Source organism: Cupressus sempervirens, chromosome 10, assembly GCF_028749045.1.
Source record: "Cupressus sempervirens isolate cs-2001-9-10 chromosome 10, ASM2874904v1, whole genome shotgun sequence".
NCBI classification, from domain to species: Eukaryota; Viridiplantae; Streptophyta; class Pinopsida; order Cupressales; family Cupressaceae; genus Cupressus; species Cupressus sempervirens.
In genome coordinates this window covers 452,303,898-452,321,754 of record NC_143127.1, presented here as the reverse complement: position 1 = coordinate 452,321,754, position 17,857 = coordinate 452,303,898, and positions in this window count along the sequence as shown.

The following is a 17,857-nucleotide window of genomic DNA, read 5'->3' as shown; positions in this document are numbered from 1 at the left end:
TTGTGATATTTTCTATATTTTCATGTAACTATTATTTTCTATCTAACTAATCCTAACATCTTGGATGACATAAACCTTTTCACCAATGGTAGAAAGATCACAACAATGTGAAGATATAGTTGCAAAATAGAGGTACAAGTTATGTGATAATGACCAAGAAGTTGGGAAAAAGGACTACAAGAATGCTCTAGGAGATTAAAATAACCAAATAAGATGAAAATGTGAGAAATAGGTGAATGAAAATGGTACAGACCCAAAATGCATGAAAGGAAAAGTTCTTAAATAACCTAGATGGAACCCACACATAAATCCATCATTGTGAGTGTTATAACCATAGGTTAGTGGGTTTGTAACACTCAAACAATCCTTTGCACATTTGTAGATTCAAAAATGGGAGCACACCATGCACACATCTCCATAGTAGACATTGTTGACTTTATAGTCAAGTTTTTTTATTACTGACATACACAATTAATCAGATGGTTAGCAACTAATGAGCTTATCTTGCAATTTATAGTGTTAACCAAGTAATTTAGGCTATACCGAGTTCTATAGTTGCTACCGAGTTCTAGGAACAATATTCAGTTCACACTAAGTAGTATCTACCAAGTTGGTAATTATCAGTGTAAACTGAGTTTCATAGTGTTTACCAAGTCTCTCAATGAAAACTGAGTTCTCTAGTTTTTACCAAGTTCACAGCTTCAGTAATGTAAATCTAGTGTTGACTAAGCTATGCAGCATCAACCAAGTGATTCAATTTATATTCCAAGTTTCACAATGTTCACCGAGTCACCAGTGTAGACTAAGTTCAAACTACTTGGAAGTGATTAATATGAGCTAAGCTTCTAAATCTACTAAGTGCATGACAATGTCAAGCATTGACAATGGTTGTTGAGTGTTATAACCTCACTGAGTTTGTCTTTAGAACTTGAGTACCTACAATTGGGCTAACTTTGTGTATTTTGGTGAAACTTGTATTGTAGCCAACTTTGATGAATTGAAAATTGGATTGGTATATATGTAATTTATTGTACCACATTGAATTAAATAATTATTGATGCAGGAATATGAAAAATTAATTATAAAAGTAGAAGTGCAAAGTAAGAAGGCTAAAAGCAGTATAAGGAGCAACAAATATTTATCCATCATAGCAAGGTGATCATTATACTCCAAGGGAATTTCATTCAACAAATCAAAGTTGCAGATCGAAGATCAGCCACTGGTTCATCCTAACAGGTGGAACAGTTAAATACTTTCACTAAGTAGACTTAACAATCTCTTATAAATCTCTTTACTAAGTGCATACTTCATTGTATGTTTGTAAATCCTTTTGCAAGGTGGACCTAGTAGTCCTCATTGCTCGTAATAGGGAAGATCATCAAAAGTGATCATTGTAAGCCTTAATAGGCCAACTTTATACTACAGTACTAAGGCTTGTGGGTATCATCCCCACCCCAATTTTACTTTCTATTTGAAAGGTTTTTGGGTTACCATATTGTGTGTCAAAGTGTATGAATTTTTTAATGCTTTAAGTTTTTCATACATACAATTAGATCATAATACGTATGAAGGATTAATTGGTGAATTAAAATTAAGTTTTATTGGTTACTAAGTCACCCCTCCCCTCTCAGTAACATAGTCTATCTTATATTTCCAACAATTGGTATCAGAGCTTTGTGGTTCTCAAAGAAGAAGTTTAACATCTTGAGCAAATATCAGAGGCAATGGAGGTATTCAGACTTGATAAGGCTATTGACAATGAAAAGATAGATTTGGAATTAGCTATTGGGCAACTTAAGAAAGCAAAGGAGAAACTTTCTCAACCCCTAAAAAGAAGAAAAGATCTTGCAATAAAGATGAATGCAAAACTTTGCACTAATGAAATAATTAAAGATATCTATTCAGAAAGTAATTCAGATGAAGCTAATTAAACAATTAGAGAACTATTAGAAAAGAATGGTATACTTCAAAAAGAGGTAAGGAATCTGAAAAGAGAACAAGAAATTCAATTAGTAATATTATGTGAAGTCATGGAAGAGAAAAATGAGATAAAAAAAGAGATAGGAGGAAAGAACCATTAAATTTGGCATATATCCCTTCAACAGGAAAACTTTATTAATTAGCTTACTAATGCAAATGAAGAAATCGTGAATCTAAGATTAGAGAATGAAATATTACAGAATGATCTAAACACTAAAAGGAAACCCAATTAAAGGATGATGAAATCTCAAGTAGACATGAATCATTTAAATGAGAAAATCCAATACAGAGAGAAAGGCAAAGCAGTAATTGGATATACAAAAGAAGGTGAATCATCCAAGCAAGGAGCTCAAAAGAATCAAAGACCTACTTGCAATCACTATGGTAAGATAGGTCATACATCAAACAAATGTTGGAGTAATGGAAAAGGTAAATTCAATGAAAAATGCTACAATTGCAATAAGCATGGTCATAGACCTAATGAATGCAAAGAGAAACCTAAATTTGAAGGCAAATGTCACAAATGCAAAAAGAATGGGCACAAATCTTATGAGTGCAAAACTAAGATATTGAACCTAGAAGAATAGATTGTAAAAGTTATATTTGGTTGGCATTGCAACACATGGTGTAGATGTCACTACTATGGAGAATTTGGACACATTGGAATAAAGTATGTAAAACATCACATAAGGATAAGAGACACCACTAGAAGATGCTTCATTTGTACAAAGCTTGGACACTTCACCAAGAACTGTATGAACACTGGAAGAATTGAAGATGAAAAGAAAGCCAAGGCTAACAACAACAGAAAGTAGATGAGATAGCAATGGATTCTAAAATCTTTTGAGACTGCAAGTTCAAGCAATGAAGCACATGTCACTCAAGAACTAGGTGACTCAAACATTTGTACTTGATCTCCCACAAGGATAACTGGAACTAAGATTTTGAAGTGAACAATTTACATAAGTTCCAATTAGTCAGAAGGAAAGATCCATATCAGCATTCAAGATGTAAAGGGATCACCAAGTTTCTAAGGAAATTCTAGACCTTACTAAGCTAGGTCAAGTTGCAAGACCCTATCAAGCAAGGTTGGGAGCAACTAAATTGTTGTATAGACACCAATTCATGGATTACTCTACCAAGAAATTAATTCAAATCAAGTGGAAGATAGTTTTTCATCAAGCACATGAATGTACCAAGCATTATAGAAATTGGAAAGTGAAATTTGTTAAAAGAGGTGAAATCGAATTCATTTGTCACCATAAATTTTCAAAGAGCTATATGCAAAGAGATATTTCTATGCATCCAAGTGATCTATGTGAATTTTTGTTGAGGTTTTTCATGTTATTTAAAAACCCTATTGAACATGGAATCCTCCAGCAACAAAGCCAAGAAGGGGTCCGAGATGTTGGTTTGAGGAGTTGAGTGGAAAGCACTAGACTTCAAGTTGAGTCTGACAATTGTGGAAACGCTTGATCCTACCAAATCTCAATCACAGATCCCACCTAAGGTATTGTTGGTTAATGATATTCACTTGCATTTTCATTTTTTAATTCAAGACATTGGAACACTATAAATGGATAAAACTCTATAAAATTTGTTTGTGAATATTGTGTTAAAACCCGAGCATCAACACTTGGAAACCAAGGGTTTAATCCATATTCCACATATACCCTAAGTTTTAGATAAAATGGATAAGGTTTATCCTTATTCATGTACACAATGGGTAGCTATGGTTGGAGTAGCATATTCTCATAACAAAGAAAATGATTCATTGAATCACAGGGCTCCCAATGTTTACCACGGCAAAGACTACCAAAACCCTAAGTTAGGTAGAACTGGAAAAGAAAACTCTTGCCGAACGGGATGGAAGAGGTATGAAGATCAAATATGTATCTAACATGGAGCTAAAGTTTGGAATTCATGTAATAGCACACAAAGTATGTATCTCTAGTCATCTTAACAACATATCATGTGAGGCAATTGATCTTGCTCTCAAAGTGGTGAAGAACAAAATGTCCTTCGACCTTGTCGAGTTAATGTTGAACCAATTCAACAAAAACATGGAGAGCATCAGAACTTCAAAGAATAACTCATGTAAGTTTGGTTCACTTTTAAGCTATTTATTTTTCTTTGTAAAAAAGTTTTTCCCTTCAAAAGGTACAATTGTATGGAGAAAAGATGTGCCTTTATTATATCAAATCAATGAGTATATAACAAAGATGGGTGAAAACTATGTCAGTATCATGGATAATTATTTTGATTCATTCAAAGAAAAGATGAATAATAGATTTAGAATTCCCAAGAAACTTGTAGAAGATTACAAGGATGATTTTTTTTTATGGTAGACTGTGATAAGGTATACATACAAGCAGTCCAACCTAGAGTGGTGTGGGTTAAGCCTCTAGGCTATGAGGTTAATATTGATGACACCAGGGACATCATTGAAGCATTATTGAATGAACCTTTAGATCCCAAGGCCACATATTTTGGTACATATGATGAAGCCAAAGCCATAATTGAACTAGAGATAAAGCTTCCTTAGGCTATCAACAAAGGAAAGAAGAGGATAGAAAAACTAAGACAAACTAGTTCTACTCTCATATTGACAGAAGGTAAAGGAGATGATATAATTGAAGATGATGTAGAAGATGAGGTAGATGGAGCAAAATCAGAAGAAGAAGAGCCGATCAAGAAGAAAGGTAAGGTTATTATAACCAAACCTACCAAATCATCTACTATAGTATTTACAAGAAGAAAATCTAGAAAGAAATTGAAATTAGGTGAAGAAGTAGAGGATGTGATTTTCAAACAACCTCCACCTACATTTCAAGACAGATTGAAACAGATTGATTCTAGAGCTGGCATGGAAAGTTTTAAATCATTGAGATATGAAACCAGAAATGTAGAAGAAAAGAAATAAGTTGAAGACATGATTATGTCTAAGCTAGGCAAATGGAAATATTCACCTGATCAACTTGCACAAAAAATTCCCAAAGAATTGATGGAAAGAATCAAGCCAAGATGGGAACATGCCAAGAAGAATGCAAAGGACATATATGAGAAAACTTTGAGGCAACTCATGTCGAGTCTTAATGACAAAGAAATAAAAGAGTCCATGAAGTAGAATGAAGAAAAAATCACTTTGAAATTTAACACTTGCTTAATACTAATCAATGAAATTGAACATGTGGTGAAGAATGCCACTAATAGATGGAAGAATATCTACAATCTTCATCATAAGAGTATTTTTTGTTCATGTTAGTGATAAAGAATATGATGAAGGTGAAAAGGAAGAAGAGGACAATGATGATGATGATGAAACAAATGATGATAATAAAGATGAAGAGGAGCAAGAAGAGGAAGCCACTGAGGAGAATCTCCTTGAGATTTTGAGCATTGAGGAAACTAACCCTAAAAAGACTATAGCAGTGGTTATGGCCTCATTTCCTTACTCTTAGGGAAATTTTTTAAAGCCATCAAGCTCAGAGAAAGATTCTATCAAGTTGGTTGTGGCAAACACTACAAATCCAAGCACTTAGCCAATCTCTGCAACTATTCAGCTAAGTACTTCATTAAATGAAGTGATCAACACTTCATCTACCGAGTAGTCAGTGCTTCCTCCTTCGTTAGTTTTGGCTACTCAGCAACAAGGTATTTCTTCAATTAGTGCAATGTCTACTTTTGTTGCTAGTCCTTCCATTTCCACTATTGTTACTATTCCAAGTATGGAAGTAATTAGTACAAAGATAGTTGAGAGCAAGCCTCAATCAAGTACTAAGGTTTCTAGCAAAGGAAAAGATCAGGAAGAAGAAATTGATCTTGATGAGGATATAGTTATCTTGAATTAGGATATCTGTACTTTGAATCCTAATCAAATTCATATATTAGGTGAGCTATTAAAAATTAAAGCTAAGAAATGGAGGCTTAGAGAGGAGAGAAATAGGGAAAATCAAGTGCTGGAAGATGCAAAGAACATTCTTGCAGATGCACTCAACGCTGAGGTTGATCCCTCTCAACCTATTTTGGCTCAATTAGTAGAAGTGGTTCAAAAATTCAATGAAGATTTGAATGGGAAATAAAAATTGTTGCAAAGAGAAAAGAATAAATTTAAAAACAAAGTATTAGAACTAGTTGCATAGAAGATTACAATATATTAAGTAGACTTGTCTACTATTCTAACCTCATTGGAAACCTTTGCCAATAATGTCACTTCTCTATTCGGTAAACTATGTGATACATCTATGTTTACTCAAGAAATCAAAGATAAACTCTCCAAGATAGATTAAGACCTAAAGACAAGTACACACCAATTGTCACTTGACCCAAGCTATAGTTCTACTCATTACACAAAGATCAGATTTCTGACTGATATGCAAGTAAAATTAATAAGGGAAGAAGCCAGGATAAGGGCCACACTTGTAGATATACAAGGAATGATTCTTCTAAACATGGATACATTGTAGAAACACATTGTAGATGCCAAAACTCTCATCCATGATAACAACTTCTCCATAGTTGATCACATGATGGAGCTATTCGCAAAAGTTTAGATTGCATTGCATGCAAGCAAAGTGTTACAAGAAAATTGGGACAAGAAAATGTCACTAATTTTAAAGGTGCATTCTAACTTCTTGTCACATTTTGGCATAATTGTATAGCACACACCTTTGGTATTTATGTCAAAAAGGGGGAGAATATGTAAAAAGGAAAGAATCTGTGATATTGCAATAAAAGGGGGAGAAGATGAGAAGATATATAATATATAAAGTATGTTGAATATATATGTATGGGGGAGCATCATAATATTATACATATACATGAATGGATATTCATATAAACATCTCTTATAAAAGCCATTTTGAAAAATCTCAAAAACATAGTATGCTACCGAGTTGAAGACACAAGATGGAGACTAAAGATTTTTTTGAATTTTTTTTGAATTCAGTTTTGTTTGATAAGTGTTTTTGTCACTAATGCCAAAGGGGGAGATTGTTGACATTACAGTCAAGTTTGTTTATTAGTTACATACACACTAAATCAGATGGTTAGTAGCTACTAAGCTTATCTTGTAGTTTACAATGTTAACCAAGTAATTTAGGCTATACCAAGTTCTACAGTTGCTACCGAGTTCCAGGAACAATATTCAATTTGCACCTAGTAGTATCTACCAAGTTGGTAATTATCAATGTAAGCTGAGTTTCATAGTGTTTACCAAGTTTCTTGATGCAAACCAAGCTTTCTAGTGTTTACCGAGTTTGCAACTTTAGGAATGTAAATCTAGTGTTGACTGAGCTATGCAGCATCAACCAAGTGATTCAGTTTATATGTCAAGTTTTGTAGTGTTCATCGAGTCCCCAGTATAGAGAAAGTTTAGACAACTTGGAAGTGATTAGTATGAGCTGACCTTCTTCATCTACCGAGTGCATAATGATGCTAAGCATTGACAATGGTTGCCAAGTGTTAAAACCTTGTTGAGTTTGTCTTAGGAACTTGAGTACCTACAATTGGGCCAACTTTGTGTATTTTGGTGAAACTTGTATTGTAGCCAACTTTCATGAACTAAAAATTAGATTGGTATATATGTAATATATTGTATCACATTGAATGAATGAAGTAATGATGCATGAATATGAAAAGATAATTATAAGAGTAGAAGTGTGAAGTAAGAAGGCTAAAAGTAGTATAAGGAGTAGAAAAGGTTTATTCATCATAGCAAGGTGATCATTATACTCCAAGGGAATCTCATTCAGCAAATCAAAGTTGTAGATTGGAGATTAGCCATAGGTTTATCCTAATAGGCGGAACAGTTAAATCCTTTTGCTAGGTAGACTTAACATTCTTTTATAAATCTCTTTACCAAGTGCATACCTCACTATATGTTTGTAAATCCTTTTGCAAGGTGCACCTAGAAGTCTTTATTGCTCCTAATAGGGTAGATCATCAGAAGTGATCATTGTAGGCCTTAACAGGAAAAATTTATATTGCAGTGCTAAAGCTTGTGGGTATCATCCCCACCCTAGTTTTACTTTCTATTTGGAAGGTTTTTGGGTTACCATGTTGTGTGTCAAACTGTATGAATGTTTTAATGCTTTTAGTTTTTCATACATACAATCAGATTAGAATACATATGAAGGATTAATTGGTGAATTAAGATTAAGTTTTATTGGTTACTGATTCACCCCTCCCCTCTCAGTAACATAGCCTATCTTATATTTCCAATAGACACATGTTTGAAGATCACCAATCCATCATACATGGAATTGAGATAGAAAGGTAACAAGGATGAGCAATGGTGATGTTATTTGTCCCTTGTTGTAAGGAGGGAAAAGTATAAGAATGACATTTACATGGGGGTGTAAATTTTACACAATTACATTTTTTCCCCCCACTTTAGCGAGTATATCATCAATAGGAGGAGAGTGCAAAGGTTAATTGAGGGAATATAAATTAGCTATAGAAATTCAATCATGTGGAGTTTCCCATAGCTAAGAATTCTTCATATGACATTGAGTTGGATATAACATACTTGGGTATGCTAGATGATAAAGACAACTATGATATAGATCATTAGAAGGTATGTTGATACTCCTTGGAATTTGTGTAAGTCATATGATAGTGAAATTTTGATAGTACTCTAGCATGCATAATGGAAGATAGATAGGAATGTGATAGAGAGACTTTGATATTACATCGACATATGTAGTGATTACTAGATAGACATATTATATGGTGGCATAAAATACTTATCAATGGTTTGTCCCCACTAAGGTAAGTGATTGGTGGTTTGTCCCCTACTGAGGCAAGTGATTGGTGGTTTTTCCCCCACTAATGCAAGTTGATTGGTGGTTTGGCCTTGAAAAATGCAAGCTAGTTGGTGGTTTGGCCCCAACTAAGCCAACTTGATATTGAAATTTTAAAAGGTCTTTTGAGATAAATCGTTATTTGTAGAGACATTGCTAGATAAAAATAGAAAAGAATATAACACAATCCCCCTTGGAATGTAATATGCTTCTCAAGGAGAACATAAATAATACCAAGAAAGAAAGAAAGATGTTATGGCATGGATAAATATGACATATTGTCTTAAATTTCACTAGGTGACACATATATCCACAACATCTTGTACAAATACATAGGGGGATCTGATAGGATTGGGTTAGAATCCAAAAATGAGGAAAAATATCCACTCTCAGGGTATATATTATAACCTCCATATGAATATGAGTTTGAATAAAGACACATGAAAACAAAAATGAAAATTTTGGGTAAAAATTGAAGGGGTGCCTAAATGCGGGCAACACTTTGCATCATCCAAAAATTTCAAACTGAAGATCATGAAAGAGATAGTAATAAGATAAAATAAAAAAGAAGGCTTACAAAATATAACTTCCAATTTCCACATACCAACTTAGCATAAGGCCCTCCAAGAGGGAGAAATAATAAAGGACATGCATGGGGGAACATGTATAAATATCATTTAATATATAGATGTAGAAGTGATTCCAACCCTTACATATTATCCATTAATAGATCATCATCCTCTTAGTCTCAGTCATATTGGGAGGAAGGTTACTATTGCAACGAAAAGGATAAAAGGGTAATCCCAAGTGCCTCACTAGTAGCTATATCTAAGGATAAAGTATTTGATAGATCCTCATCCAAGAGATCGACCATGGTCAATAAGAGGGATCTTTGAATCTCACTATCAACACTATAATATCATTAAGAGAGTCAAAGATACAAGTGTTAGTGCTTGCAAGGGACCTTGTGGAACTATCATGAAGAAGCATCCCCAAGGAACTCTACGAAAAGGGTGGAAATGAACTTGGGAGAAGTTGGAACTTGCTCTATTATAAGAACTGGTGTATAAAGAAGATTCACAAGACTATAATTGTGACATTTGAACTCAAGGAATAGACACCACTCAAGCTTGCACTTACAGGAAGGAGGAGAGTTCCTTTAATCTACTACGGTTGGCTTTAGGATATCTAAGAATAGAGTAGGGTGATGGTATGGGGAGACAAAGAAGGAATAAATGAAGTGAGCATGAATATTCTTGGAATAACTTGTGTATGCAACATATTCATAGGTTCAAATAATGGAGGGATGTCAAGAAGGGAAGTGATAAGTGGTGTCTCCTACGATGGAAAGATGAAAACCTAGGCCCACTTGGCATGAGGCCCAATAGTCACTCCTAGTGAAGGCGAGATCATGAAAAAGGTTACAGATAGTTGGGGATTTTCAATGGTGGGAGAAGAGATTTATGTGGATATTAAAGAAGGTATATACACATGCCTTGAAGATATACTATTTACCTTCTTAATGACCACTTGAGCTAGAGCTTTTGTTTCTTCTCATGCACAAGCTAAATTTTGTGCAAGTGCATGCCTAGATGAAGTAGTGCATAGGAGAAACACAATCCTACTCCATATGAGAGATTAGTGGTATCATTAATGAAACTATGTATGGTCCCCTTGATAAAGTAGGAGGTAGGGATAAGGACCAGGGTGTTGGGGTCTCAGTCATAGGTGACCTTCCCCTTTTACCTACAAGCATCTAGAAGACTAAGAGGTGTCCTCAAAGGTTAAGTGGTAGGTTCCAAGGATGATGGTGAAAATTTATGGTTATTTATGCTCTATTCATAAAAGGTAGGATGGGGAATGTTTGTTATGATTATGAGAGTAGGAGGCATGTGCACCTTTGGTATAGGCAATGTAGGTGCCTTCCCTTTGTTTTTGTGTGTGGTAGATGCATAAACATAAGATATCATTGGAGGTTGCATAACCTTTGGTAGTCTAGGGGGTTTATTTTGAGGTACATGTTTCTCTAAACGTCAATGAAGAAGGGGTTAACAAGGTAGCATGATACACCTTGCAAGAGGGTGGGATGTTTGAAGTTTCCCTAACATGTAACCTCATTTCCCTAGTCGTGTATACCTTATAAGAAAGGAATGTGACATCTTGTCAAAGATGTAGGGGTATAATTGCTTCGGGAAAAATAATCAATAGATAATCCCCCACAATAAACCAATGGATGGTAACTAGTTTCCTAGATTGTATAGATTATCCTCTCATGTGCTAACATAGAAAACTTGTGGATTACTAATGGAATTACTCCCATGGAGGTCAACAAAGGGATACCTAGCTTGATTATGAAGATATCTTATTTAGCGATTATGATGGAGGTGGTAAAAATGAACTTGGGCTCCACCTAAATAGTCAAGATGGTAGACCCCAAGGGGGGAATGATCATTTTCATATGTATAGATAATAACATCAAAGTTGTCATATTGGTCTAGGCCACTAACAAAGAGGGCCTCCTTTATAATCACATTAACTTAGCTCAAGGTTCTACCAAGACACCCTTGATAGCAAAGCTACTAATAGAAGTTGAGATGTAAAGAGGAGTAGGATTTCCACTATAAGACTCATCCAGAGGGGTGAAGGATATGGCCATCTTGGGAAATCTTTGGGTTTGAAGGAAGATAGGTGTGATATTCACCATGATCATAACTCAACTATCATAGTGCCTTGAATGGTTTTTGTTTTCTTTTAATTCATGTTGAGCTAGAAAAAAATGGGAGAAGAAAATAATGTACCAACCTACATGTAGATTAAAACCTCAAGGATTACACAATTCCCTTCAAATGACCTTAGTAATCTAGTTAGGACTGCTAGGTAGATGGTACCTTAGATATATATGACTTCATGGGTTAATGTAGATGTATTTTACTAAGATATGTGATGAAAATTTGAAGACTTGTCAAGTGTGTAAATGTTTATGTGAATAAACAATTTATTATAAGAATAGAAAAGACTAACTATGGGGAATGAAACCTAAACTTCATTAACTCACAACCATTTACTGAAGCACAATCCCAATCACTACAACATGAGTGACAAACACTAGCATGGTACACTGGTGTCCTACATAGACAAAGTACAAACATATATAATATAAAAAGAAAGAAACTACAAAATAAAGTAATGACTATTTAATATGACAATGTGAAAAGAAAAAAATGCAACCAAAATAAATGAAGATAATCTAAATCCAAAATCAAAATGACCAAATACAATGAGATTGATTGAACTATGACTTGTATACTTTAAAAAAAAATTAAAAAGGAACACAACAGATCAGAACCTAGTTTGGAGGTTAATATTGTGTTCCTAGTGAAGTCTCTAACCAACCCTCAAACACATTATAGAAGCTTGCATAATCACACTAAGAAGACTTTTTTGTGGTAATTTGAGAGGTTTTCCTCAATCAAATCTCCACTATGGTATCTCCACCTCCATGAGAAATTGTTTAGGCATGATATTTTAGTGATAGATAATCGAGATAGAGTTAATATCAATAACATGCAAATAAATATTATAGAGATAAATAATATGCTAAGACATAGTGAGGATATGGAGTAAGATTTCTTAATAAGAGTTGCAATCTAGAATGCATGAGATGAGAAGCTATATGTGAGCTTGGATGGCTTGAACTTGTTTATCAATGGTGAAAAAAACTACAACAATATGAAGATATGGATGCAAAATAGAGGTATGAAGTGATGGGACAATGAATAAGAAGATGGAAATAATAGGCTTCATGAATGCTTAAGAAGATTAAAATGAGTAACCAAGAAGATACAAATGTGAGAGAGAGATGAATGAAGATTGTAGAGACCAATAATGTATGAAAGGAAGGGTTTTTGAATAACTCATAGGTAGTCCACATATAAAGCATTATCACAGGTATTCCAACTACAAGATGATAGTTTTATAACACTTAAATGGTCATCTTCGTGTCTATAGATTCATAGATGAGAGCATGTTGTGTGGAAACCTCCATAATGTGCATGTGTCCAAAGATTGATAGGACTTCATACATGGAATTAAAGTAGAAATGTGGCAATGATGAGTGAGGGTAACAATTTTTGTGTAAAGAGCAGAAAGTATAAAAATTGCATATATGTGTGGGTGTAAAATTTATACGGTTATAGGTTTAACCTAAGATGAAATTTCAAGAAATATACCTTAGGAGATTGGATTCACTGAGTTACTTGTAGGCCCACAAACATAGAAATAAATTTCCAAACTTGATATTCTAGATTTTTTTTTCTATGTTCCTCCTAATGTAAGAGGTAATCTCATGTGGAGATGATTAGAAAATAATGCACTTCAATAGGAGTTAGATATGTGGATGAGTAGGGGATCCCTTTTAGGGAGTGACCAATTTTCGGTAAGTACCTCCAAAAACCTTTCATCTCACAACAAGGGGGTACATATGGTGAGTAAAATAAAAGGGCAACATAATGCTTGAGCACTACAATGATGCACATTGGATAAGACGTAGGCTTATAGTTAACTTGTCTATTATAAATATTTCATTCAAAATTTTTGGCTATAAAATCCATTACAAAGGTCTCCCACCCTTGATAAATAAAGGTTCTTTCTTTTAAAAGTACTAAATTAGAGTTGATCCCAAGATAATTCCATTAATTATACCATTGAGTACAATTGCATTTTATTTTATGGTGGGTTGAATTGCTTAGCTTTGGTTGTATCCCACTTGGGTCATTCCCTCTCACCAACCTTTTTAAGGAAAACTCATAAGGTGGGGTCACTACATATAATTACATTGCTTTAAAAAAGGAAAGGATCTAGTTGGGTTTGATTATTTGATCATCGAAAAGAGGGGAGAGCATATCCCTACCACTTCTATCCATAAGACCATAAAACACTTGATTCTTTCCTTGACCTTTTTAACTAAGTGTGATCATAGTGTACTTTATATTTTGATCATCCAAAAGAGGGGAAAGCTTATCCCTACCACTTTGATCCACATGAATAAAATGTGTCTTAATTATTCTATATTTTCAACATAGAAAGAAAAATAGTCAATTTAGTGCAAAACTTTTTAAGCATAAAGCTACAAGTTAATATCAAATATATTATCAACTCAAATGTTAGAAATTAATCTAATAGTTACTGTTTAAATATATTTACACATTGTATTTTGTTTGATACTATTGGAGAATTTTTACATGATTATAAAAGGAGTTTGCTTCTTCTTCAGATATTTTCTCCCTTTCCATTCTAGTCTTGAGGAATTATCAAAGAAATCTTGGAATTCAATTGAATTTTCTTTAGCCTTGTACCTCCTACCATCTTTAAACATAATAACACAAATTAAATTTTTGATATTTCACATTCTAAAAAAGTAAGTAAACGTGCAATAAAATTCAATAAATGTAACATGCTTTAAGTCAAATCCAAATTTTTTTTGAAGTAAATACAATGTTATTTAATTGGAATGCAAGAAGAAACAACTAAAATTCTATTTGTTTTGAGTTAAATGCAATGAAATTAATGTCAAATGCAATATATTGGTCTTGTTAGACATCTACCACAAATCTTGCAAGGAAATATATCAAAATTTTTGATCAAATTCATAAAGTTAAATGTGAACATACATAAATCACAAGCAATGTTAATTTAGTTAAACGAGACAAAATATACTGTGAATGCGACAAATGTTAGTTCAAATACAATAATATTTAATCTAAATGTGATGAATTTTGTGTCAAATGCAATGAAATTTTCTTTAAATGCTACTTCAACAATTATCGAGACCCTAAAGGAAAATTTGCAAAGAAAATTTGATCAAAATGTTAGAAAATAAGGGTGTGGGTCACACGATGGGCACCAATAAATGTATATCATTTCTAGTGTCACATACACCAATGAAACATTAGATTAGAGAGTTATTTCAAATCAAGATGAAGCATTGAAAAATATAAGAAGGAACTCTATAAGGGAATCACAATATTGTCTTGTCAAAGGGACCTATTTGAACTATTTATTTTTTCTAAGTAGCAGGTAAGATCTCATATATGACAACTTGGTAAACTATAATTTGATGAAGATGAAGGTTAAATGCTCTTAGTATACAATATATTGATGATTTGATATGATATTCATGATGAATTATGCTAAATGACTCCAAAATTGAACTTATTGATGAAGATCTAAGATCAATTTAAACTAAATGCTAAGATATTTAACACACAATTGAGCTAAAATGATGAAAAATGCAAGATGGCCTATGAAATTGAACTAAACTAGATGTAATGTAAGGGAAATTTGTCATTATAAGGATGCTTGAATGGAAATGGAGTGCAAAAAAATATCATTATTCTTATGCCCAAAATGAAGTGGATGATATTACTAAGAAAAATGCTCCCTCTTTATAAGATTTTTCAAAGCAGTGGGGTGTATTTTTTATGAATGGTCAAGATTGATTGCTGAAAATGAATGGCCAAGATTGAAAAGGTAAATTGGTGATTTGTGTTCTTTCATACCATTGGATGCAATTGTGGAATATTCTTGGAAATATTCTTTTAGTTTGTTGAGGGGAAATGAGTATTACTAGCACTTGTGCCATAGGAGGTGCAAGGGAATAGTTGATACACAACTTTGGATGTCACAAGTTTGACAATTGGTAACTTATTAAAAGATTTAATCCCTTTTAAAATCTTTTGATGATTAAAATATTTAACATTAATTTGTATATATAAAATATTTTGCATGTGTGATCAATATGTAAATATAAAATATTTTATGTAATAGATAATAAGTCTACACAAATGAAGTAAGAGTTTGTGGGCTAACAATGTCAAACAAAATCTTATGTCATAAAAATTCTACGAAAGGACACTTCTTTGGTGTACATATCTTGGAGGACGGATTGATTGTCATATTGTAAAGATAATCCAATGCCCAATTTGGGTATTGAGGAGGAGATTTGTGTTCTTGGGTATATTCCCCTAGTGCATGAGGATTTCTCCACCAATTTATTTGCAATAAGACAAGAATTTGTGCATGTCAGATGACTCGGTGAAACTTTCTATAATTATAGGAAATATTGCAATAGTCAATGTTTAGTTTTGCAGCCTTATTTGTGAATAACTTAGATTATTATTTTTGTCATAGAGACAACTTTTCCAACTCATATCCATTTATTACACCAATGAGAAGCATGATTTTTTGTCATGTAAATGGTAATGACTTCCTTTTGTTAGTCTTGTTCAAATTATCTTGTTTTTGAAAATCTATGTAAAAAATTAGAAAGTATGCATATATAAATATAAAATAGACAATAATATGATTGTGGAATATACAATTTTTTGTTCAAGAAGCAAACTATAGCTTCTATGCTTTTCATTTTGGGAGAATTTTGAGGTTGTACAACCACGTCAATTGATATTGAATTGTGGGGAGACAATCTCTTTTAGTTTGTGTTGTTTCCTTTTTATGTAAGTTGTGTCAAACTGTACCTACATTAAAAAGAAATAAATTTAATTATAATTCTTATTTTTCTATATTTGTATTATGCATTTAAGTGTACAGAACATAGACCTCTATTTCTAAAGGTACAAAGTAGTTCTCCAATACTTCCCTTTATTATTATTTTTATTTGATCTATAGGAGATTCAAATTAGTACCTAATTAGTGGTAGTAACTATTAGGTAATAAATAAGCCACCAATATACAAGCTTGCTATTATAAATACTATAACAAAAAAATTCCATACCTGGGGGACCTTTTTTACAGTACCTTTGTCTCCCTTGATGTGTTGTATTTGGAATGAGTAGATATTTGTAAACATGGCATCATTTCATTTTGTATCTTGTCATTCTTAGGCATGATGTTTTGGACTGTGGTTTATTGTCTTACTTTTGTCAGTCGCCTTGAAAATATTTTTCCTAAAAATAATTCTAGTTTTTTTCAAATAATGTATTTGTGAACTTTGAGGAGACATTAAAATGGTGTGGTAATGTACCTTGTTTTTTGAGACACCTAGTAAACCTTTTATTTCTCCCTTTCTTGCTATATAGAGATGAAATGAGTAATTTGGCTAATTGAGAGTGTGTAATGACCTGATCTGGAAGAGTTTATACTTAGTATTTTATTTGTATTAGACACTATTAGGTAATAAAAAATAATAGTATACAATCTTGCCAGTATGAATATTGTTGAACTAATTTTTCATAAATGATTTACATTTTTTTGTGATGTTACTATATTAGGTAAATAAAAACTAATTATAATCAATTAGTTCCTAGTTACCTGGGGGCTTACTGGCCCATTCTCATTGCCTTCCCTTGGGGAATTGGTATGTTTACTTTTTGTGGATGACCAATTCAAAATAAGAGTTGAACAAAGGGAAGTTAGAAAGCATTAGATAACATTTATGTAAATATTCCCTAACACATAGAGGGCATCATTGAAATAGCAAAATGACAAAATAAATATTTGATCTAAAGATTAAATGACAAATACATATGACTTTCTATCTATACCTCCTCTACTTTGAAACAATAAATGAAAACCCATTCTATAGAAAATCTAGCAAAGATAATAGGTAGTATATTAAATGAACAATTGACACTTAACATTATAAAAAATAGACAACTACCAAAATAATGACAATTGAAAATCCAATTTGAACCTCATTCATATGAATATGTCAAATACCTTTCAATATGTGAGTCTTCTCAAATTTGTGGCTTTTGAAATACTTTGACACTATATTTATAAGCAGAAGTTCAACACATCAGAAGATTTACAGATAATTTTTTAGGAAAATTGAAATACTCAAAAAATTGACAAACTTTTTACTGTATTTATTATTTAATAAAATAGAAAATTTATAAATAATAAGAAAATAGAAAATTTTCACTTTGCAAAATTATGGAGGAAGGGAAGGTCATATCCTTGTTCAAGAATTGTGGCTAGGGCAATAGGAAATTATGGAGGAAGGTATACATAATTTAAATCATTCTAATGTCTCTGGTCCCCTTCAAAAGATAGATTTA